This window comes from Bos grunniens, chromosome 17 (assembly GCF_055505025.1).
Source record: "Bos grunniens cultivar Pamir isolate PY7600 chromosome 17, Bosgru_T2T1.0, whole genome shotgun sequence".
NCBI classification, from domain to species: Eukaryota; Metazoa; Chordata; class Mammalia; order Artiodactyla; family Bovidae; genus Bos; species Bos grunniens.
The window spans coordinates 35,486,962-35,510,087 of record NC_141181.1 but is presented as its reverse complement, the minus strand read 5'-3'; positions in this window follow the sequence as shown (position 1 = coordinate 35,510,087).

The following is a 23,126-nucleotide window of genomic DNA, read 5'->3' as shown; positions in this document are numbered from 1 at the left end:
GCACCCTGACCACTGAATAAAGTATGTCAGCATATACAGTTTAGTACAGATTTACTTTCTTCCAAAAGCTAGAAATGAGTTAAAAACTGGTGATAGTTATAAGGATCTAAAAATGCCAAGTCCAGCTGCCCTATCCTGTCAGAACACTTCAGGCAGTCTACCTGTGGTGGCTCTCCTGGACTTGGGAGAATGTATGCTATCCATGGCCCCCTGCTACCTTACAGTTTTTAGCTCAACTTCAGAGTTCCCGTTATAGGAGTCCAATTGACTGGGAAACTGAATCACAGTTAATGCTGCAGGAAACTATAGTGGACCTTGTTTCTTGTTACCCTACAAGTACCCTGCATGTTTTGTTCTTATAACTCCTCCCAGTGTACATGTGAGGAATAAGGGATTCCTTGAGCTTCGCTTTCCACCTCTACCTCTCAAAGTGGTCTTTATTCTTAGGATTGGCAAATTGACAGATAGCAGAGAGGACTTTGCCTCCTTGCCTGAAACTCAGGAACTCTTCTCTTCTTTGCTTCAACTCTTCTCTCTTGTTATCTCTATATCTCACTGGACAGTGTATGTGAAGAAGCTGCAGTAGAGGGGAAAGGTACTATAGCAAAGGGGACTTCATTTTGGCCTTCATTAAGTCCTGCTTTGTTCCCACAGCATCTTGGAGATGGATGCAGAATAGGGCAAGACTGGAAGGCCTACTTCCCATGCCTCACCTCCTAGCCCTACTCTGAACAGAGGAAAGATTGAAACCCTTCTGATGACTCATAAATAGCCAAGCCCCCTGGAATGCCAGAGCTACTTGGAACCAAGGCAGCAAATAAGAGGTAATTGTCTTTAGTTGCCTTCAGTTCTTATTCTCTTCTTTGTCAGAATGGAGCATCACTGTCCACCACTAGGACTTTCCTTCTGATCATGCTTTGTAATCTTGTCATGGAATTCCATCTCTGCTTGCTACCACCACATGTACACACTGTGGTTCTGTTCTAAGGCAGAGAAGTAGAAATTTATTCTAGATTTCTGAGTTTAGGGAACTGGCTAAAGGTTTCTCACCATTGGAACTTGAGAGAAAATGGTACGTATTTTCATTTTTTGTGGAAACTGGACATTCATAGAGAGAAGTGATATGCAAATAGAAAGTCAACATCAGAGATCCTCACACAACTCTTATGAATAGAGACAGCTTCCAAGACAATGAGGATTATGTGGAAGGAAATGTCCAGAGCCAAAGAAGCTGAGTGGTGACAGACAGCCTTTTACGCATATCCAGGACTCCCTGTGCCCTTCTGCAAACCTCAGGTTTTGGCCAAGAGATGTAAGTTTAAAATAGGCATGGATTGTTCAAAATTCTTATAAGGTTGTTTATCTCAATCCAGTGCTGAGCATATATCTGTTTGCTACTCAGAAGCAGCCCTGTTTTCTGGATCCTTCAACAGCTATCAATGTCCTGACAGTCTCTCAGTACTGTCTCGTAAAAGAGATAAAATCAGGTGTCCTTGATTTTAAAACAGATTCCTGATTCCCTGAATAGATTATCTCAGGAATGAGTCTTAAAGATGCTGCAAAGGGGAAAGGAAATCTTGAAAATCATTTATTTTGCTATCTCTGGAAATAGCCCAACCCAGATCTTCTCACACAAATGCACCTCTGAATCCCATATATCCAGCAGTAGAGTCCAGAACTTTTGTTTTTAAAGTGACGTGTTTTTTCTCCTGATTAGAAACTACTGTGTGTTCATTGTAGAGATTTTGAAAAACATAAAAAGTACAAAGAAAACAAAAATTATCTGTAGTCCCATATGTCTAGTGATTGTCACCCATAACAATGTGATGCATTCTTTCCAATCTCCCATTACTTTCTCTCTCAATTTATGTGTTCATGCCCCTTACAAAATTGGGATGATAACCATGTACATGATTTTGTATTCTGCTTTTTTCATCCAACTGTATATTATTACTATTTTTGCAGGCAAGTAAACATTTCTTAAATATCTTTTTAAATGATGTTATAATATCTAATCAAATGACTATAAAAATATTTGATTATTCTCTTGATAATAATCCATACCTTTTCTGAACAAATTTTAGTGATATTTAAAGCATTTAAATAGCAAGTATATTAAAATAAAATCAATTGAAACTTAAGCATATGAAATGGTAAGTGTAATCTGCTAAATGCTATAAAGCAGATAAAGAATTATAAGGCCAATTCTCTAATCTCAGTGAGATTTTAGGTTTTATTATGGTATGATTTTTTAAAAAATTGAGTACAATGTAGCTTAATACTTAAAAACATAGCTTATAATTTAAAATAATTAGTACTTACAGTTAATTATTTTAAAATACTGTTTATTTTACATTCACTCTACTTTTCAAAACTCTACAAGGCAACTTACTGTAAAACAGCTAAAATAAAAGTGAAGATCATCACAAGTAGAGGAAGAAGATAGGAACCAAGACGTAAAGGAAGGTAAAGGAAAAAAGGAAAAAGAGACCAGTGAAATCAGAAAACCTAATCTAAAAATAATTACTGCATGGACTGGGAGGAACCTAGCTTTTATTATCTAAAAAGTTCATTTCTTCAGTTATTCATTTGTTTTTTCAGTCCACAAATACTTATTGAACACTTCCCATGTGTCAAGCATTGAGTTAGGGGCTGGGAACAACGATGAACAAAATAGACTTGTTCTCATAGAACCTATGTTTCACAAAAAGAAACAGACTTTCTCGTAGCTCCTAATGATTGTATCCTCAGTGGAAAATTCAAAGATCTTCCATGTTTCTTCATCTCGTATAGGTCCTGAGAAGAAGCAATGAACACTAAGGTAGCTCAAAATATTCAACATAAAGTTTGAAAAATATAGTCTATCAATAGAGGATTTGAAATAGAAATAATAAAGCTTGGAGAATCTAGAATATGAATGTTTATCACATTCTTCATGCAATTTCTTATGTATATTAATTATCCTAGATAGCCTTCTGATAATATAGTTGACTTTTTAAATATTTTGTTTTTAATTATCTAAGAAATCTGAACACATTACTAACATTTTGAAAAAGAAGAAAAATAAAACTCTACTTAAGGCTTTGACCTCACTTAATCATTAGTAATATTATATCTCTTTCTCATCTTATAGATTGCCATATTTTACATACTTGTAATCATACACTACATAAAATTGTCCTTGAATCTTTTTTCACTAATCATTATATTATAAGCATTATATTAATCAGGGCTCTCAAGATAAACAGAATATATATATATTCTGTATATGTGTAAATATATATATTTTATATATATATTAAATAAAAGAGAGGGATATTGAGAATTGAGAGTGAGAATGGGCTCATCCAGTTATGGAGGCTGAGAAGTTCCAGGAGTTGGCAGCCAGCAAGCTGAAGACCAAGAAGTATCAATGTTTTAGTCCAGGTTCTAAGGCTGGAAAAGACCAGTGTTCTACTCAAGCAGTCAAGCAGAAGGCAAGAAGTAGGCAGAGACTTGAGTAGCCCTAGCTAGGCCTCTGTAGAGAAGGCAATGGCACCCCACTCCAGTACTCTTGCCTGGAAAATCCCATGAACGGAGGAGCCTGGTAGGCTGCAGACCATGGGGTAGCAAAGAGTCGGACATGACTGAGCGACTTCACTTTCACTTTTCCCTTTCATGCATTGGAGAAGGAAATGGCAACCCACTCCAGTGTTCTTGCCTGGAGAATCCCAGGGACAGGGGAGCCTGGTGGGCCGCCGTCTATGGGGTCGCACAGAGTCGGACACAATTGAAGTGACTTAGCAGCAGCAGCTAGGCCTCTTGAGTCATCCTGTGGAATGTATGTGTTAGTCGCTCAGCCATGTCTGACTCTTTGTGACACCATAGATGGTAGCCCACCAGGCTCCTCTGTCCATGAAATTCTCCAGGCAAGAATACTGGATTGGGTTGCCTTTCCCTTCTCCAAGGGATCTTCCTGACCGAGGGATCGAACCCTGGTCTTCTGCACTGCAGGCAGATTCTTTAACTTCTGACCTACCATTTTGTAGTCATTTTGGATTACAGTATTTTAATCGTTTCCTAGTTTTTTCCCACTTCTGATTAACACCATGATGGACATATTCATGATAGGAATATTTCCATATTTTAAACCATTTCTTTGGAAAAGCTCCCCCATATGCATTTCTTTTTGTTTAGGGGTTGGGATGTGTGTTAAATAAGCAGGGTGACAATGTACATCTTTGACATACTCCTTTCCCGATTTGGAACCAGTCTGTTGTTCCATGTCAGTACTAACTGTTGCTTCTTGACATGCATACAGATTTCTCAGGAGGCAAGTGAGGTAGTCTGGTATTCCCATTTGTTGAACAATTTTCCAGTTTCTTACGATCCACACAGTCAAAGGCTTTGGCATAGTCAATAAAGCAGAAATAGATGTTTTCCTGGAACTCTCTTGCTTGTTCGATGATCCAGCAAATGTTGGCAATTTGATCTCTGGTTCCTCTGCCTTTTCTAAATCCAGCTTGAACATATGGAATTTCATGGTTCATGCACTGTTGAAGCCTATCTTGGAGAATTTTGAGCATTACTTTGCTAGCATGGGAGATGAGTGCATTTGTGTGGTAGTTTGAACATTCATTGGCATTGCCTTTCTTTGGGATTGGAAAGAAATGAAAAGGAATGAAAACTGATCTTTTCCAGTCCTGTGGCCACTGCTGAGTTTTCCTAATTTGCTGGCATATTGAGTGCAGCACTTTCACAGCATCATATTTTAGGATTTGAAATACCTCGGCTGGAATACCGTCACCTCCACTAGCTTTGTTCATAGTGAAGCTTCCTAAGGCCCACTTGACTTCACATTCCAAGATGTCTAGCTCTAGATGAGTGATCACACCATTGTGGTTATCTGGATCATTAAGATCTTTATTGTATAGTTCTATATATTCTTGCCACCTCTTCTTAATATCTTCTGCTTCTGTTAGGTCCATACCATTTCTGTCCTTTATTGTGCCCAAGATATGCAGATGACACCAGCCTTACGGCAGAAAGCGAAGAACTAAAGATCCTCTTGATGAAAGTGAAAGAGGAGAGTGAAAAAGGTGGCTTAAAACTCAACATTCAGAAAACTAAGATCATGGCATCTGGTCCCATCACTTCATAGCAAATAGATGGAGAAACAGTGGAAACAGTGACAGACTTTTTTGGTGGGGCTCCAAAATTACTGCAGATGATGACTGCAGCCATGAAATTAAAAGACACTTGCTTCTTGGAAGAAAAGTTATGACCAACCTAGACAGCATATTAAAAAGCAGAGACATTACTTTGCCAACAAAGGTCTGTCTAGTCAAAGCTAAGGTTTTTCCAGTAGTCATGTTTGGGTCTGAGAGTTGGACTATAAAGAGACCTGAGCGCTGAAGAACTGATGCTTTTGAACTGTGGTGTTGAAGACTCTTGAGAGTCCCTTGGACTGCAAGGAAATCCAACCAGTCCATCCTAAAGGAAATCAGTCCTGAATATTCACTGGAAGAATTGATGCTGAAGCTGAAACTCTAATACTTTGGCCACCTGATGTGAAGAACTGACTTATTTGAAAAGACCCTGATTCTGGGAAAGATTGAAGGCGGGAGGAGAAGGAGATGACAGAGGATGAGATGGTTGGATGGCATGACCAAGTCAATGGACATGAGTTTGGGTAAACTCCAGGAATTGGTGATGGACAGGGAGGCCTGACATGCTGCAGTCCATGAGGTCACAAAGAGTCAGGCACTGCAATCTCATGAACTCTTGAACATCATCCTGGAAACAACTGCAGCTACTCAGTCAAACCTCTGGAACAGGTTAAAAGCTCATTCAGAGTACAATGCTTAGTCCTGCTGCTGCTGCTGCTAAGTCGCTTCAGTCGTGTCCAACTCTGTGCGACCCCATAGATGGCAGCCTACCAGGCTCCTCCATCCTTGGGATTCTCCAGTCAAGAGTACTGGAGTGGGTTGCCATTGCCTTCTCCAGTGCTTAGTCCAGTGACCAGCAGTTTTATTTTCCTCACAGTAGCAGGTGTTGGCTGCTACATAGTAGACTAAGCTCCATCTAGTAGGCTACTACTTATCTGTGTTTTTATGTCTAAGGCTGCTAAAAATTAACTGACCTTCATTTCCTCACAGCTTCTGTTTAGTCATGGCTTCTACTCTGCTATGGCTTCTGTTTCTTGTCCCCTCTTTGTGTCTCTTGGCTTCCATCCATCTATTTTCTGCTGATTCTGATGTTCTGAATTCAAACTCCCCAAGATAGTCTAGTCTCCCCTATTCAATCTAGCTAGGCCCATCCTCATTCCTGCTGAACAAAATCTTAGGTTAAGTAGAGCTCATATGAGAAGCCTCGTGGGTAGGGACCAGTCTATTGACGACTGTCTTTGAAGCTGCTGACTGTCTCTGGTGCAATCAACCAAATGCATGGTAGTGTTATTAATAATAAACATGGTGACTCAGGCCAAGAAGCCTCTTTCTGACAGGGTATCAGACACTCTGAGCTTTTGTCAATGGGGATGGTGCAAATAGCAGGCCATTGGCCTGGTCTGTCCACTTGACACTTAGCTCAAATCTCCAGCTCTACACATATATGGTTCGGGATAACAATAACTCTTAGGTGATAGAGAAGCCTTCTAGAGAAGACTTCCAGGAAGAGATGACAATGGAGCACAATCTTGAAGGATAGTTAGAGTTGATTAGAGAATACCAGGCTGAGATTATAGATTGAAGAAAGACATGGACAGGAAATCTTAGGCTGTATGCAGAAAATTAAGTAGTTCAGTGTTACTAGAATACAGATGTTAAGACAGTGTAGGCTTGTATAGGAACCGATTTATGAAGACCCTATTTGCCAAGTTATAGAGCTTGGACTTTTGGTAAAAGGAAGTCACTGAAATGTTTTAAGCAGGGACATATAATAGCCTTTTCTAGTTCAAGTGTAAAATATAGGTTTAAAGGGAGCAGAACTAGCAGCATATTAACTGGTTAGAAAACAATCAAAAATAGCCATGCAAGAGACAATGAGGGCAGTAATAGTACAGATGGGGAACAGGGTACAGATCTGAGGAATATTTGGAAGAGAAAACTGGCAAAACTTGATCACTGAAATGATAGACAGTGTATCAGGAATGAGTTCAGAATGACTCCTAGGTTTCTGGCCTGGGCAACCTCAGTATCCCTTTAACTGAAATTTAAAGACAGGACAAAAAGCAAATTTGGAGGAGGAGATGAAAAGTAAATACTGAGTTCAGTTTTGGACATTTTGAATTTTGAGTACATATGGATGTGTATGCATCCAAGTTAAAGTGTTACTTCTTCAGAGAAAGCTTCTCTGACTAGTCGTAGGGTATGTGCATGTATGCTCAGTTGTGTCTGACTCTTTGCGACCCCATGGACTACAGCCTGCCAGGCTTCATGGGATTTTCCAGGCAGTAATACTGGAGTGGGTTGTCATGCCCTCCTCCAGGGGATCTTCCAGACCCAGAGATTGAAGCCACATCTCCTGCATTGGCAGGCAGATTCTTTACAACTGAGCCACCTGGGAAGCCCAGTTACAGGGTACAGATCTCATGGCATATTCCACTTTTCTGCTGTGCTAATCACAATTTAAGATAAGGAACCAATTGTGTGGTTAACTATTAATGTAATCTTCAGGAAGAGAAGCTCTGTTTTGCTGGTCTAGGCCAGAGCCCTCTCCACCGTAAGCAGTCAGTACCTATCTATTTAATGAATCCTAGATGCATTTCAGTCACCTGAGAGTTTATTATCCTGCACCGTACATATACAGAGCTGGAGATTTGGAGAGAAAAAGTAGCTTGTGCATTGACACACACTGAGTGAATGTAGGGTAGCGGGAGTTAGCAAAAAAAAAAAAATACAGTGTGACCAGTTAAAATTGTATTTCATACAAACAACAAGTGCTTATTGGTTCCAAAATTGCATGGGATTGACTTACACAGATCAAAGTAAGTGACATTTGACTTTGAACTATGTGATCTCAAAGTCCACCTCTTTCTACTACATCAGTAATGAGAGTGAACACCACTCCTATACTGAAAGCTTTGTTGGTGATTATACCAGCACCAACCTCTTGCCCTGTTAATAAAAGTTTTTGTTTTATTTTATGTTGTTTTGTTTTTAAATTCCTGCTTTGATGGAAAGTAATTTCGTTGGTCTTAGATGCAGACTAGCAGCCACTGGATTCTAAAAGTTTTATTAGAGTCTTTCTGGGATGTCTTCTCCAAATATAAGGTAAACTAAAAGAACACGTACATTCTGCAGTATCAGGGAAATGAGTTAAAGGATTCTCCTCGGTCGAACTGCTCCCCACCCACTTCTGTGGTATTTTGAGCCACTCAGGAGCTGTGGCCCCTATCAGATGTTTATGTACGTCAAAGGTGATGCTTTATAGTTTATGAGTTTCCTCAGAGATACTCTGCATTGTTCTGGAAACAAGATAACAGTGTGGTTCTGGCAATTTTCCTGAACGATCTTTAGGGCTGTCCTGTGTGGTTAATTTGATCTGTGGAGCTGCTGCGTTATGGTAATTTTGAAACACGAGGTTTGCTTATCTGTCTGTCTATCCTGGGTGACAACGTTTAAACATTGGTTCAAAGGGTAGTACTAGGCTTTTCTTGAGGGACCTAGAAAGGCTCCTGTGCGCTCTGTCTGTCTGCCTGTCTATTTGTATGTATGTATGTATCTAATAGATACATGTAAGTCTTTTACTAGAGCATTAAGAGTGATTATCTTCTGAACAGTAAATTTTTGTTTTTCCTTTATATCAATTTTTTCAATTTCTGACATAAGCAATATTATCTTTATGATAACAATGACAATAAAGACTATTTTCTTTTGGAGAGAACTGTTTCAGCCTTCCCTAACCAAGACTATTGGTTAGTCCTCATATCTGATACTCTTCAGTTTCTTCTTCTTCTTCTACATTCATGAAAGAAAAAGAAAAATAAGATAAAGATAGAGAATCTTCTAAAAGATTATTCAATAAAAAATTTTTTAAAAATGAAACAGCTCTTTAAAAAGGAAAATGTAATATTGGTCAAAATTATCACAAAGAGATAGGTAAATTCTCTGGTTTAATATAAATAGTTCAGTTCAGTTCAGTTCAGTCGCTCAGTCTTGTCCAACTCTTTGCGACCCCATGAATCGCAGCACGCCAGACCTCCCTGTCCATCACCAGCTCCCAGAGTTCACTCAGACTCACGTCCATCAAGTCAGTGATGCCATCCAGCCATCTCATCCTCTGTTGTCCCCTTCTCCTCCTGCCCCCAATCCTCCCAGCATCAGAGTCTTTTCCAATGAGTCAACTCTTCGCATGAGGTGGCCAAAGTACTGGAGTTTCAGCTTTAGCATCATTCCTTCCAAAGAAATCCCAGGGCTGATCTCCTTCAGAATGGACTGGTTGGATCTCCTTGCAGTCCAAGGGACTCTCAAGAGTCTTCTCCAACACCACAGTTCAAAAGCATCAATTCTTTGGCACTCAGCCTTCTTCACAGTCCAACTCTCACATCCATACATGACCACAGGAAAAACCATAGCCTTGACTAGATAGACCTTTGTTGGCAAAGTAATGTCTCTGCTTTTGAATATGCTATCTAGGTTGGTCATAACTTTCCTTCAAGGAGTAAGCGTCTTTTAATTTCATGGCTGCAGTCACCATCCGCAGTGATTTTGGAGCCCAAAAAAACAAAGTCTGACACTGTTTCCCCATCTATTTCCCATGAAGTGATGGGACCAGATGCCATGATCTTCGTTTTCTGAATGTTGAGCTTTAAGCCAATTTTTTCACTCTCCACTTTCACTTTCATCGAGAGGCTTTTGAGTTCCTCTTCACTTTCTGCCATAAGGGTGGTATCATCTGCATATCTGAGGTTATTGATATTTCTCCCAGCAATCTTGATTCCAGCTTGTGAAAACATGTAAATTCAGGATTTGATGTGCAGGCTCTTTGCAAACATATATTCCCAGAAGTTTATATTTCCATGTGGTTTAAAAAAAAAAAAAAATGAGAGCAGAGAGCACCTGCTGGAACCTTGAGCCTCAATCATGAATACATATTACCATGGACAAGACAAAACTGTCATCTTCCAGTTCCTAATGGTTGGTTTTTACCCAACAATATAGGCCCATTTTCAGATTGATTTTTCTTCCCTGCCTCCCCCAAGCAGCTGCTCTCATTTATAAGGATTCCTGTTAAATTGTTTTTGAAACATTTTTAGCTGTAGAAAGCGAATGGAATGCAGAAGGCCTGGCAGGTTACCATGGAACGAATTTTCATGCTTCAACTATATTTTAGGCTTTGTGCCCCTAGCACAGACTGGGGTACAAGCAGAGTTACAGGAACAGTCACAGAACAGTATCTCTCTTGCTGCATTTCTTTTTAAGTTTGAGGATAATTGCTTTATAGTGTTGTGTTGGTTTCTGCCATATGACACAAATCAGTCATAGCCATATATCTATCCAGTTCAGTTCAGTTCAGTCGTGTCCAACTCTTTGCGACCCCATGAATCGCAGCACGCCAGGCCTCCCTGTCCATCACCAACTCCCGGAGTTCACTCAAACTCAGGTCCATCGAGTCGGTGATGCCATCCAGCCATCTCATCCTCTGTCATCCCCTTCTCCTCCTGCCCCCAATCCCTCCCAGCATCAGAGTCTTTTCCAATGAGTCAACTCTTCACATGAGGTGGCCAAAGTACTGGAGTTTCAGTTTTAGCATCATTCCTTCCAAAGAAATCCCAGGGCTGATCTCCTTCAGAATGGACTGGTTGGATCTTCTTGCAGTCCAGGGGACTCTCAAGAGTCTTCTCCAACATCACAGTTCAAAAGCATCAATTCTTTGGCGCTCAGCTTTCTTCACAGTCCAACTCTCACATCCATACATGACTACTGGAAAAACCATATATATCTATATATATAGTTGTTGTTCAGTCACTCAGTTGTGTCCAATTCTTTGTGACCCCATGGACTGCAGCATGCCAGGCTTCCTTGTCCTTCACCAGCTCCCAGAGCTTGCTCAAACTCATGTCCATTGACTTGGTGATGCCATCAAACCATCTCATCCTTTGTCGTCCCCTTCTCCTCCTGCCTTCAATTTTTTCCAGCATCAGGGTCTTTTCTAATGAATCAGCTCTTGGTATAAGTGGCCAAAGTATTGGAGCGTCATCATCAGTCCTTCCAATGAATATTTAGGATTGATTTCCTTTAAAATTGACTGGTATGATCTCCTAGATGTCCAAGGGACTCTCAAGAGTCCTCTCCAACACCAGAGTTCAAAAGCATCAATTCTTTGGCGCTTCAGCCTTCTTCATAGTTCATCTCGCTCATCCATACATGACAACTGGAAAAATCATAGCTTTGACTATATGGACTTTTCCAAAACTCTAATTTGCCCAATGCTGATCTTCTCTTCTCTTCTCTTCTCAGTCTTCTCACTGATTTTCCTCTGGAAAGCACTGCCTTGAGTTTCTTAAGGTCTACAAAGTTTAGTGAAATAGCTCTTTTAGTTTTTATTCACACTTTATTTCGGCCGTTTCTACCTTGGACACAGAGTTGCATCCATGGGAGCTGGACTGAAGGACAGTCTGAATAGTAAACACCATGATTCACTGCCTCTCTTGACTTTCTTCCCTCCCCATTGCCCACTGTGATCCTTTGTTCTTGGGCCAGCATTGAGGATGTAGACTCTTGTGTATGTCTGGATGAGTTTTTTCTTTACCAGAAGGCTCTTCAATTCTTTAGGCAAATATGCCTATTGTGGGTCACCCTGCCAGCCTTTTAAACATGCTCAGGCATACCTGGATTTCAAGATGAATATGGCATAGAGTTCCTAACCCACCTTGCTTCCCATGAATTTGGATTTGGGGTTCCTGATATTGCTTACTGGGATAGAAATGTAAGAACTCTAGCCAGCACTTAAAGCTGACAATATGTCCTTGGTGTAGGTGGAGACAGTGGGTCTTCTTTTTCAGGATGGTCATTTAAGTGATCCCAAATTATTAGGCAAACAAAAGGTACACATGCACCCATTGCCCCAGGAGAAGAGTGAAGCAGAATCTTAATATAAGACATCTCTCAAGACCTCTTGGTGTGCATGGCTGGTTGCTGGAGAAAAGGTAGATAAGTTTGCATAGATGCCAAGCAACCCCCTGGGAAAGAAAAGGAGGCAGAAAACCTTTTAAATAGCAATTCATTAGAAACTTTTTGATGGATTGGGATGGCTCTGATTGAGATTTTCCTGCAGTTTGAAAGGATAATGGACTAGAGATGAGGAGCCTGGTCTGATGGATTCATGGGATAGGGGGGAGCTCTGCATCACATGGCTAAGGCTGGAAGTCCTCCCTGGGACTCCCTCTGATCTAGAGGTCAGCCTTTGGAATAAGACTGTCAACATGTGGACTGCTGGCTCTCTCTTTAAAGCCCAGTGTGGCAGTACCTCAGTCTCAGCATGGTCTGGGATAGCAGGAGCATCAGTTCACAAGGAGATAATGTCCTTTGGCCTATGGGGGACCCATGGCAGCAACCAAAGCAAAAGCCTCTTCCAGTGAGTGCTTGGAATCAAAACTGACTTTTTGAACTCAGTAGGCACCTGACTTTTTTGGCAGTCTTGTCAGTTGTGGGTCAAGTGAGAAGGCTCACGATTGAGGTTCTGGACTTGTTAATAACTTGTAGATGGGGCTAAAACAATTAACCACTAAAATTAGCACTATGACTGCTTTTATGCCTATAAACTGATAATGCCAGTCATATGGGTAATACAAGCAGAAATAAAAGCCTCACTCACCTGCTGTTAGTTTTAAGATTATTATCCACTGCAATTTAGGGCTCCGATGAGGTTGCATATTTATGCTTTTTAAAAGTAGAAGTTAATATGGTCATTTGCTCTACCCTGCTGAACTCTTTAATAAGCTAGATCCATTCCCACAGGTCTTTGGAATTAATCCCAATCATGTCCTCTTTGGCTGGTGTCACTCACAAGTTCTTGCCCTGTGATTCTTGGCTCTTTGATTTGAGTCCATCACTAGACCTCAACTCTCTTTGTCTGCCTGGCCCTCTTGGACTGTTCTGGGCTAAATTGTCTAGACTGACAGAGATGCACTTTTTCCAGCCAAGCCTTTAACAGACAGACACCCAACGTGCTCCTGCCCTCATTTCCTGCTACTGAGCTGCCTCCTTGTGAGTGGTGGAGGATAAGCTGCAGCACTTGCAAAACAGGCCAAAGAGTTCACTCCAGTGCCCTGTATCTCTGTGCCAAGCACTAGTCTTTTTGAGCTATTTCACACTCTGCTGCTTCACCTGTGGAATGTGAGGATTCAACTAGAAGGTCCCACTGTGCATTTTAAGAAACAAACATTATTTTTTGTGCTGGTGGTATTTGTATTGAGAAACACATACAGAAACAAAAAATATTTACTTCAAATGAAATGTGAATTTTTGCCTTGGAGTATTCATAGTTCATTCATAGCTCTCAGTTTTTGACAGGATCGTGATGATACGGAATTTTTTAAAAGTTAAACCCCTCAAAAATGAAGTTTTTTTAAAAAAAAACGTATTTTCCCTTCTCATGAGGGAAAGATGGAGGTTGATTAGAAAGTTGATATAATGGAAAGAAATGCTGAAATCCTGGTATTAATTTTACCTTAAAAATCTGGAGTTTTTATTCACATCAACTTGATAATATAAGCAAAAGCAATGGAGAAATTTGCCCAAGACTTGGTCTTCCCACCTTATTCAAATTACTGTCTTTATTACTTTCCATATCTTAACAAAGGAAAAACTGAAAGTAAGGGAGGTGTGTGCACCACAATGACTGCACTCATACCTTCCATCACTGAAAATGAGAATGAGCAAGCAATTTGTTTTTCCACATTCAGAATCATATTCAAAAAAAAAAAAAAAAACCTCAATTTTTAATGGCATTAAGATTAGAAGCAATCAACAAAGGCAAGGAAATTCACTGTGGAGGAAACGAAATTCCACCTTAAATCACAAACCCAAGAAAACATAGTCTACTGGTTTGATCATATCAGGAATCCCCTGCCCAAACTCAAAAACAATCTCTTTTCCCTGTAACAGATCTTTTTAGTCATGCCAAAAGGTATGTCTCATGCACACAATCATGAAGATATTCTTTTGAATCAAATTCTTAAGAAGCTCATTAAGTTAGGACCACTTATATGTTTCTTTGAGATGCTTTTGACAAGAATTATAAACTACAAAATCTTTCTAAGTTTCAAACCTGAAAAGATTGTGTTTTATTTTTCTTTGGGTGGCAGGGGAGTGGGAAGGAGGCTAGTCAGTAAAGACAGGTCTACTTTTTATCTTTAGTGAAATCTCGATGAGTAAACTGAAAGGAAGATTGGGTTGGGGTTTATGCAAACTCAGTTTCTTCCTCTCTACCCCTCTGCACTGCTTTGCCTGCAGAGAGATTTACCTTTGTATCTCTCTATTCCTGCTCTTCACTCTCAGAACACTGCTAGTCTGTCCTGGGTAGTTCTAGTATTTCTAGTATGGACTTGTTCTGGAATGGACAAATTCAACATTTCTTAGGATCAGCCTATAAAAGCAGAGTCTCTAAACAAAAATATAACAAGATTTAGTGTTCCTTCAAACCAATGTGAACATGAATCATTTGATGCTATGTGGCCATAAATGTCAAGAAATATTTATTAGATACCCATTTACATAACTGAAATAAAATGTACAGTGAATACCATAGGCACAGTCCTGACCCTAAAAGGGACAGTTGATAACAATGATAGTAAGAGCAACTGCCACTTAGCAGGCACTTACCATGCGCCAGGCATTTATAGTCTCATTTAATCCCTGCGTGCATGCTAAAGTGCATCAGTCATGTCAGACTCTTTGCGACCCTATGGACCATGGGACTCTCCAGGAGAGAATACTGGAGTGAATTGCTTTGCCCTCCTCCAGGGATTTAATCCCTACAGCCACTGTAATAATTAGATGCTGTTACGACTCTTTATGGAGAAAGAAGCTAAGGATAGGAGACATTAAGCAATTTGTCCAAGGTTGTATGACATACACTGTTCTCATCTCTGAAGAACACACTACTGTGTTCACCTTGAGCCTAAGTGAAGGTTGAACTTGTAGGACTGGAGAGAGCCCCTTCTCCACCTGGGTGCTGGATTATAAATACATAGGTGCATAGGGTCTTGGGATGGAGAGGAAAGTAGAGAAAAGAACAGTGTTTCTTCTCCACATGGTCTGATACTGGTCTCCTGGCATGACTCCCTAGAGAGCAATAAGCAGCAAGAGGATACTAAAGGAACCAGAATATATCTATATAGGGTTTTTTGTGTGTGAGTGAGGGAGGAGGAAGTTTATAAAAGAAATATATTCTAGTTAAAAATTTGAACAATGGAAAATGTATAAAATAATCTTACAAAAAGATTACTGTTAATTGTTTATGTATATTCTTCTAGATTTTTTCCCCACATATTAAAAATGCCCTCAATGAGATGATAACCATTTTATATTTCCACCATCAGCATAAGAGAGTGCCTGTCTTCCCATACTTTTGCCAGTACTAGATATTATTAATCTTTTTAACATGTTCCAGTGTAATGGGAGAAAATTCTATCTTCTTATTTTTATTTAAGTTTCGTTGTTACTAAGATTCAACATCTTTTCTTATGTTTATTTAGCTACTTGCATTTTCCTTCTGTGAATTGCTAATTCTATCTTCTTTTTCTATTAGGAATTTAATGATTTTCTTATTGATTTTGATGAATTCCTTGTATGTTAGGGATAGTTTAGCATTTGTCTGCTATACATATTGCAAATTTTGTTTCCTAATTTGTCTTTGTCCTCATTTTCTTCTTCTCCCTCTCCTCTTCCTCCTTCCTCCCCACCATGCCTGTCTCTCTCCTTTCCGAATATAGGTGTTTTAAATTTTTATGTCAAAAGTTTTTTATGACCTTTGAACTTCACATATTTATTGGAAAGGCTTTTCATGCTTCCAAGAGTATGCAAGTATCAATTCATGCTTTCTTCTAGTAACTTTATTTGATCTAACTTTAATTCACTCAAATTTAGTTAGGAATCCATGTTTTCAGGTAAAATCATTTGCTTTAAAATGTGTATACTTTTAAAGTGAGCCAGAACAACCTCTGTGGTCCGGTTTGGCTGTGGACTGCCATTTTGAGGCTTCTAGTTACAAAGGTTTCACATAAGAAATTAAACAAGAACATGTATAGAACAGTCTTATGGACTCTATGGGAGAGGGAGAGGGTGGGAAGATTTGGGAGAATGGCATTGAAACATGTAAAATATCATGTATGAAACGAGATGCCAGTCCAGGTTCGATGCACAATACTGGATGCTTGGGGCTAGTGCACTGGGACCACCCAGAGGGAAGGTATGGGGAGGGAGGAGGGAGGAGGGTTCAGGATGGGGAACACATGTATACCTGTGGTGGATTCATTTTTATATTTGGCAAAACTAATGTAATTATGTAAAGTTTAAAAATAAAATAAAATTAAAAAAAAAGAAATTAAACAAGAACAGACTCTGTTACATTGTTGATAGGTAAAAGGAGTATATACAGTTTGTAATTAAATGCAGGGAAAACTGTACAACTACCTGTTTGAAGGTAATAGCCTTCAAGCTCTATCTCCTGAGGAAGATTACATAACTGAGATTCTCTTTCAGATTCTGCATCTGCAAGATGGAGAAGTAATAGGTTTCAGGGAGCATTAATTGTGTTCTGTCCTCGTATGGGCTCTGGCATGGGTTAAGTCATTATGAGGGGTTTTAGTGAATTACAAATATGATCTCTACCACTCCCATAGTCATCTTTGTGGCATATTCTAAGCTTGTTTCAGAAAGAACTTACTAAAGTGGAGGTTCAGTTAAAGTCAAGTAGTGCTTATGGGTCCCCAGTTTGTATATGATTTAGCGAGGGACGCTTTTGAAGATATGGGAAAAGCATTAGAAATGGTCCACTCTCAGGAAGTCTCCAACTTGGTTAGAAAAATTAGATTTGCATTCAGAAAACAAATGAAAACACAAATAAGGATTCTATAAATGGTACCAAATTGATATAGGTATGTTTTAAATCATGAAAGTAAAGTTGTAGAGGTGATGAAATTGAAGGCCTTGAAGAATGTGTAGGATTTGTGTGTACCAAGAAAAGGGCATTCCAGGCCTGGAGAACAGCATGAACTAAGACATAGACATAGGATTGCATGTGTCATTGTGCTTTTTTGCAGATGGTAGAGGAGAGAGAGAAGAGGTGTGATGGGACAGAGAGGAAGGGTCCAGGCCAAATATGCTGCAGCAGACACATCGAACTTGATAACCACAGAAGATTGCCATTATGGACTGAGTATTTTGGATGGAGAGGCACAAGAGTGTATGCTAGTGCAAAGTTTGGTCACAAGGGCTGATCAGTAATTGGGAATTATAGGCATTCACACGGAAGCTGAAGTTGTAGCTGTGGATGAAAGTATAAAGTTAGTAATAGCATTTACTGTCATTAACATAACCAATAATATGTCACTAACATAAAACATGATTTCAAGAATTTTTTTACATTATCATTTATCACAAGCATTACAACAACCGTAGTAAGTTCTAGGTGTCATTTTACAGATGAAAACATTGAGATAGAGAGAGACTAAAAGACTTGCTCTAGAAGAGAGAGATGTCCTCAATAACACTACAATGTCTGCCTCTTCAGGATCTTCTTTAGAAAAGCCACTCATAAAATCAGTCCAGACAGAGGCCACATTTCAAAGTATAGATGCCAAGTTGTCACCCTCTTCTGAACGCACCTTAGGACATAAGTCAAGATGACAATGGGGTCACAGTGTCTTGGTGACATTTGTAGTTTCACTATATGATCAACCTTCCAGAGGATTAGAAATGTGAAACAACAATGCAAAGTATAGATGCCAATTTGTCACCCTCTTCTGAACGCACCTTAGGACATAAGTCAAGATGAGGATGGGGTCACAGTGTCTTGGTGACATTTGTAGTTTCACTATATGATCAACCTTCCAGAGGATTAGAAATGTGAAACAAGGTTCACAGAGCAGAAAAAAGTCTATTTAGGTGAAAAATTGTTCATTTTTTGACTGAGTGATTTTTCTCTGGTCATTGAGTCATGATTGCTTAATGTTGCCAGGTACTTCAATAATTCCCTCTTTCCTTTTTTGACTATTAGGTACTTTCTCTCACTTTTCCTATTCGATTTTGGGGATTTTTCAGATTCTAATTTACTATAGAGGAGAGAAAACCATTGATTGTTATAACTATGTAATATTTAGGTAAATCAAGTCAAAGAATAACCAAGAATCTTGCCCAGGACAACAAAGTTAATCTCTCTTAGCAATAGGACTGAAACATCTTAACATTTGTCTTTGGATTTTTATTATCCAAGCACATTTAAAGCACTGACTTCTGGGATATTGGGCTAATTTCTTTCCTGGGAACCAATAAATGTAACTTTAAGAATTCTCAAGTTCCTAAAAGCAAAGGAGATCATTCTCTTGATAGCCTTTGACCAGTCAAATGGCCACTTGATAGAAAATTGAGGAGACAGGAAGTCTGACAGATCATTTTCCTAAAGTTTACCTCCTCAAAAAGCACTTATGAGAAAGTTCTTTTCTAAAATGAGCAGAAATCCATTTTCCTAGAATATTGACTCATGAATCTAAGGCTGAAATCAAATCTAGTGTTTAATAATGTGAACCCAGAATGAGCCTTGGATCCACTGCTTTACTCCAAGGAGCAAAGGAGCATAGCCTCCATGACTATTTTGGATTGCCCTTTTTTTCATTTGTATTTTCAGAACAGATAGTGCACGATATTTCAAATATGGAATATGAATGGCCACCTTCTGCCATTGCAAACAGAAACCCTGCTACATGTTGTTTTGGGGATTTTTTTAAAGGACAACTGAAGATCAGTTTATTTATTTGATGTACCCATGTTTTCATGAAAATATCTCATTTGGGTTTGTAAGAATTACTTAGTAGACATATAGATTTGATAGATAATTTACTAGCAAACTGTTGTTTGCACCCCCATACTATGTATCAAATTTACCAACTTGTCTTCAGCCCCACTATAGCTACCCAGGTCCAAGCCAGTCACTATCATCTCTTGCCTGGGCCACCATAATTGCCTCCTGGCTGGATTTGTAGCAGCCTGAATATTTTTTCAATCAAAAGCCACTTCATATTCTATCCTGCTCAAAACCTCCCATGACTTAGAAGACCCTTAGTAACCAGGCCTTTGCTCGCTTTCCAGTCTTGTTTTGTTCTACACTTGCCCCTGCCCTCTGGCCTCCATTTGGTTTTAAAACTTAACCAAGGTCTTCCTCCCTAACGCTGTTGCACAGTTGGTTTCCTCTTCCTGGAAGGCTGCCCCTCTCACTTGGTATGACAGCCTGTTTCTCCTCTTTATCTCAACTTCATGTCAGTACCACAGAGAAACCTTCCTCCGGCACCCTATCTAAGTGGGACCCACCGTTTTTAGTCCATTTCTTTCTCCTGTTTGTTTCTTTTATACTATTTATATTTATTTGTTACCTGTTTTGTTTTAATTTGTTTTTCTTACTGGAAAATTTGAAGCTTTTTGGTTACAGGACTATCTCTGTTAGTTCACTAGCATTCACTTAGCACCTGGTACCATGCCAGGAACACAATGGGTTCTTCTACATATTGATTTCCATGTGTAAAGGAACCACAGTGCATTTTTGCTAGTCATTTTTTGAAAATAATAGTTTGAGATCTGATTGTTGTCAGCAAGCTTTACTTTGAGAAGAGAAGCAAGTTTGGGTTGGTGATAAAGGTAACCAAGACATGTCTGTGTGTCATTTGTGACACTGGTCTCTAGGCTAAAATGTTATCGTGCCCTGATTAATCAGTAGATACTTGCATTGGTATAATTACAATACGTCTATATTCAATTACCAAGAGCTATAGGAAAATCAAGCATGTTGAAAAGAAGACAAGATAAGGAAGGGTCTGGAAACCATAGAGTTTTATACTAGAAGGCTGTAAAGAAAAGGAGGAACAGAAGACAAGAATTTTAATGTCAGCTGGGCATAGAATTATTAAAAAAGGAGATGAACATCAAAGTGTTATATGGAAGAGGTATTCGATTTATTCTAAATTTTTTCAGAAAGAGAACCAAACATCAGGGAAACATATTTCAGGTCATCATAAAGAAAAACTTGCACAGTTGCCCCAAAATAAAATAAACTTCCTTGTTAAGAATTAAGATTTTGTCATGACAGATGCTTGGGCCAGACCAATAACATCTTCAAATATATTAGTATGGAAATTCTTACACATAGTGACCTATACAAAATAAACATCCAATTTATGTTGGTAAATAATTGCAACTAGGTGAAGTGATGGACATGTTAATTAACTTGATTGTGGTAATAATTTGACCATATATGCACGTGTCAGAATATCACATTGTGTACCATAAACATGCATGGTTTTTATTTGTCAATTATAGCTTTGATAAAACTGGAAAAAATCATCTTTAGTGAATAAAGGCATGTATTCTAGTGCAAGCTTAGGCCAGGTGGCTACAGAGGTCAAGAAGAATGTTGATACTCCTTGATGTGTCTGGCATCTCCTCTGTACTGATGTCAGAGATACAGAGAGAGCAATCAGCCCTTGCTCCCTTTCTTAACAGAGGATTTTAGAGGAGGTAAAAACCCCTGAGCTGATGCCGAAGTTTTCTTAGAGGAGTTGTATGAATTGGTCCTCAGGGGATGAAGTAAAAAACAGGATAGAGAGACTGTAACATTTCAGAGAATTAGTACAAAGGTCCAGAGATAACACTGAGTATGACATAAGGGACAGTGAGCAAACAAGCTGGTTAGAGTGATACATGCCCCAGGGGCAGGAAGAAATGAGGCAGCAGGCACATCGGAGCCAGACTGGGGAGTTTGGGCTTGATGCAGGAGACACATGGAAGTTCTGTAAATTATTAAGCAGAGGAGGGACATCATCACAATGTGTGAGGAACATTTGCCTGATGGATGCTCACCACAAAGAATTGTGCCTTTTAAACTGGGGTGCACTACCCTCACACACATACACCAAAATGTTGGCCAAGCATTAATTTTACTCGAAGGTTTTGAGGTAAAGATAATTTAACTTGTAAGTAATTGATATTATTTTTTACCAAGCAAGTATGATAAAACCTAAGACTTCAGAGAAATTCTCTACATGTTGCAGAATGGCTGTAAGTTCTGTTCCAGGGGCTACTTAGCTCTCTTAGACTCTATGTGGAAGTTGGTCCTTGGATGGGAAAGTGTGACCAGCCCACTAGAGCAGGTGAAAGATCAGAATGTCTTCTGATTAATAAACACTGAGAATGTGCTGCTCTGGGCACTATGCTAAGTGTTGCAGGGTAGAAAGGCGAAGGCAGTGCTGCCCTGGAGTAACTGTTCATCTCATGGGGGAGACAGGTATATAAACAGGTGTCTTCGATATATTTTGGAAACCAATAAGAAAACAACTCTTCCCAGAAGGGAGCCTTGGGATAGTATAAGAAACATCTAGAGAATTTAGTGGCAAACTGAATGCAGAGGCTAAAAGGGATGAAACAAAGACCAGACCAGGATTTCTGTCCTGGGAGGCCCAAAGAATGAAGCTGATGCTAACAGAAAATGGTAGAGATGTGATGGACCAAGAGGCCCAGTAGCAGCTGTTACTAAACAACTTCTGTTTAGTACAGACGAGAACTCATGCCTGGGAAGAAAACACATGAAAAAGACAAACACCCACTTAGAGAACTTGCTTGCACCCACACTGTCTGACCTCGCTCTGTAGCTCTCCCACCTACCTGTGTTCATGAGCTCATTTACATCAATGATTCTAAGACCCAGGTTCTGATACTTTCCAATTTTTAACTTACCCTTTCTTTTGAGAAGAAAACCAGTTGAAAACTCCAGACTAACCTTTTCAATAAAGAACCTAGAATCCTGCAGCTTCTGATAAGAATTAGAATGAAGATCTAACTCATAGAAGTGGAATATACTTTGCAGAAGTTGGCATTTGAGCTATATGTGTGACTTAGATTTCCAATTTTTTCGAAGAAAAAATTGTAGCAAACTCAAAACATAGTTTCTGCCTTTCTTACAGAGCAGTGGTTTACATTCATCAAATTGAATTGAATTAAAAAACAGTGGCACACTGGTAAATGAAGTCATTTGTTATTAATAATGGTTTTAAAGTAATTGTTTTTAGTCACTAAATCATGTCTGATTCTTTTGTGACCCAATGGACTATAACCTGCAGGGCTTCTCTGTCCATGGGATTTCCCAGGCAAGAATACTGGAGTAGGTTGCAGTTTCCTTCTCCAGGGGATCTTACTGACTCAGGGATTGAACCTATGTCCCTGCATTAGCAGGCAGGTTCTTTACCACTGACCCACCTAATAATCACAAATAACTAGCTATTGTTACTTGTTGCTGTGCACTCTTCTAAATCAGCAATAGCGCAAGAGGTGAATTTATTTGTCACACAACCAAATTTGGTGGACATTGTTATTATCTGTGTTTTATGGATGAGATAAATGAAGCAGGAGAGGTGAACCTATTTGTCCAAAGCAATATAGTTAGAAAGTGGCAGAAGCTTGATTAAGAACTCCATGCTTAAAAGCTCAAACACTGTGCTTGACTTGCTAACAATACTAATAATCATTGCAAATGATTTATATACATACATTTTTAAATAGTTATCCCTATGTAGCTCTCTCAGTAGGTATTCCCTTAAGTAGGAGTGGGAGAGAACAAGTAGGTTACATTGAGAATACCAGAAATTGCATCCATCTCAGGTAAACCCAAAACCCATAGGAGTATATGATGCCCAGACATGTCATCTGAGTGCACATCTCAGCAGAAAAAAACTTTTCAGACTTCTGACAGAAAGTTAATCGATGCTCAGTTAAATTCCATACAGCATTTGCAATAACTCAGGGAGTGACATTTTGAGTGTATTGCCAATTAACAGGAGCATATGCCACATTTTGGAGCGAATTTATCTCAAAGGATTTCAGAGGTGTGGGCCAACTTTAGATGGTTATTTCAAGCTATGAGCAGATCACCCTCAGCAG